A 3,445-nucleotide genomic window follows, 5' to 3' on the forward strand; every position below is an offset into this window, starting at 1 on the left:
TGGCTGAGATTTGAGCTAGGCATTTTTGAAGCAAATTTTAATTTTAATGGGATTAATTCTGCATTCAGGCATCCCTCTTTATGCTTATTTCTCCTTTCTGTTACGATTCAGGCTAACTCCCTTGCCTTTGTTTCCTACCATCTCTGCATACAGATTTGCTGTGTTTTGATGCTTGCTTTGCTTGCAAAACAGAGACATCCTGAGTTCCACATCCACATCCTGCTCGTTCCTTCAGGCTTTTCCATATTAGGCATCTCTTTTCACAGGCTGCCATTGCTCCATAAGGTTTGTTTACCCTTTCCATTTGCTATGCTTGTCAGCTATATTATTTTGAAACCAGTTCTGCTTTGAGTCAAACTTGAACATGCCATTAGTTGGGTTTCTGGTTTTTCTGGATTTTGAGTTCATTTAATTTCTTTTAGTAAGATAAGGAAATATTTTCTAAAAACATCAGTAAATTAACTTGTAGGAAACAGAGAAGGATGGTCACCATTTTTGCCAGCTAAAGGTAACGTAACATTACTAATCCCCCCGTCATTCCCACCTGCTGCTGTTTGTCCTCTGCAGGGCAGATCTGGGAATAGCAAGTGTGAGAGAAAACTGTGAGTACTCTGCTCTTGACTATTCAGGCGTAGTTTGTTCCCCACCAGACCCTTAGTTTCTTTCTGTTTCATTATGCAGAGCTTTTTGTTAGCACCTTCCAGGAGATAGTGTGACCCTCCACTCCAGGAACTGGGAGCATGAGTACTGTTGTGCTTAATGCAAATGTGTTAATCCAGCAATTAGATCTTTAACATCTGTGAAGAGAGAGACTGAGCCTGTTTTTCTATCAACTTCTAAGCTTTGATTGATGTTTTCTTCCTATGTTTAAGCATAGTGGTGCTTCTGACAGGATTTAGTTAATGTCTTGGTTAATTTAATAAAATGTTTTAACTGCCATTTTTCAAATTGGAAAGTGAAATAAAGTAATAATGAAGCAAGTTATGTGCCTTTTTCCTTCCAACCTTCTTTCTACTGTTAAAGAATCACTAGTGAGTGTTCTTCCAAGGGTATCTGGTTCAAGTGAATGACTTGCTTTTATTCTCTGGTCCTCAGTAAGATATCTGCACCATAGTAAGTACTCATGAGTCAAATTTTCAGTGGTATGAAATTCCTAATGCCTATGGATTTCAGTAGCAATTAGTTGCTGAAAGCCTTAGCAGTTGTGTCTTTAGATCTGATAAATTTCAAAGAATATTATTTACATTGCTACTTTTAGTTGCTCACATATTTTTCCACATATTTATGCCATAAATGAGGAAATAAATTTTTAGTATATCTTTACAAAAGAAATAATTTAGTTCAATTAGTGAACTTCATACAAATTAAATAGCAATATTAACATTTTAGATTAGTTCACTAAAGATTAGTTCATTGTTACTGCCTGAACAGATCAGTTATTTGGGTACTTCTGCTTGCAGTAAATTCCATCACATACAGGATTTAATTCCTGGGAGTTTGTTTTGCTGTTTATATTAGACAGCGCATCTATTCTCCTCTATGGAAAATCGTATTTATTTAAAGACACCGTTAGTCCTTTACTAGCAAGTCCTGTAAAAAGGACCAAACCCTATATAACAAGCTCATCTGTCCAGTAAGAAATAAAAAAGGAGAAATTGTATTTTAAACAGGTGTAACTACTGAATTTACCTAAAGAGCAACCTTGGTGTAGGACTGAGAGTGCATGTCCACCTGCCATTCCAGCAGGCACTGGGTAATCTGCTAACTCTAGATACTCTAGATACCAGGTCATATCCTGCCACTTGCTGACCATCCCAATTACAAAAAAAAAAAAAAAAAACAAAACAAAACAAAAAAAAAAAAAAAAACACCAACAAAAAAAACCCAAAAAAACCAAAACAAACAAAACAACCACACCACTGCTAATCATTCATATGATCCTCCCCAGCAGCCCACAAAGTTTCTCAAATGCCATACTCCTACAATTCTTCCAGAAAAAGCTCTGTATACAAGAGATGCATTGGTATACTGGGCAGGAGGGGAGAATACAAAAAAACCCCCATATGCACAGGCTGCAAAATGAGCACTTTGCTGTGCAGTGAAAGGCCCTTGCATCTCTCTATTTGGATATCTGCAAAGAGTGCCATGTGGCTCTGCCAAGCTGTCCTGCAAAGCAGTGTCAAGTATGAGACCTGCAATCTTTGCATCGATATGTAATGAGGAAGTCATCAGTTCTGAATTTGAAGGACCCACCCTAAAGCAATTGCGTACCTATTTTTCACAAATGCTTGAATGTCTTTTTCAATTTCCCTGTTGGTGCAAGAAGACTTGCATTCATGATAAAGAGAAAAGGATTTAGGCCACCTAAATGGCCTGAAAGACAGATGATAAATATTCCTAGAGGTTCATCAAGCATGCCAACTATATATTACCTTCTTTAAAAATTTCTCCAGGGGAGTTTTATTTAATGAGCTGTAGAGTTTGTCCACAGTGCTGTTGGTTTTAAATGTGTAAACTGAGCAAATGGGCGAGGAAAAAAAAAAACAGTCAGTGCTTTGGAAAATGCCATAGCCCTAGGCCGGAAGGTCAGCAATGTTTATGTGAGCCAGAAATGCATATCATTAGGTGAAAATAAAACTGGTGTCAACCTGTGATTGAAGACTTCCCAGTAAAGAAAAATCAAGGTATTACAGTGCTTTTCTTGACATATAAATATTGTCACCTTTTAAAGAACAGAGAAAAGCAGTATGTGTTTAGATTTTCACTCACAGACACTGTGAATTTGTCCCCCGTCACACTATTGGGTGAAAAAATACACGTGCAGAGTCAGATGTTTCCTTTAACTTTGCCATATCCTAACACACAGAGAATGGCCCAGTTTCCACGTTAGGCTCCATAAACTTTTCAGCCCCTACACAAAAAGTTGCTTTTTTCATGGGAGGTAGCTATTGTAAGGTGAATCTTAGTGTTAGCAAGCTGCACTCCAGAGGAACCAGACCCAGCTGGCAGGTACTGACCTGACCTCAGGAGCATCAAATAGCACCTTTTTCACCATTAGAAGTGTTTTCTTCTCTTGAAGTGTTTTCTTTTCTGTGATCATCTTCTCTAGTAGGAAAAAATTTATCTGTATCTTTTCTGCCACAAAGGGTAGAAACAAGTCAAGTACAACAGTTCTTTCAGTAGTGTCAGGACCATTGCCTGCCAGTGCTTTGTACATAAGGTTCCCAAGCCAGCAGGAGTTTAGCTTCCAGTTTCACTGTTCCCTCTACTTAAGGAAAAGATGAACTGCTTGCATCAGGAGTCAGCCCACACACAGAGCTCATCCCAGGAACATGCCTGGCCTCGGCACAAGCTGCACAGAAGACTGACACCTTCTCACTAAAGCTCCCCCCTCTCATTTTCCCTCTCGCTGTGCTTGTAGTTATTTTTAGATTTCACCGTTAAA

The sequence above is a fragment of the Sylvia atricapilla genome, chromosome 6 (genome assembly GCF_009819655.1).
Source record: "Sylvia atricapilla isolate bSylAtr1 chromosome 6, bSylAtr1.pri, whole genome shotgun sequence".
In the NCBI taxonomy this organism is placed as follows: Eukaryota; Metazoa; Chordata; class Aves; order Passeriformes; family Sylviidae; genus Sylvia; species Sylvia atricapilla.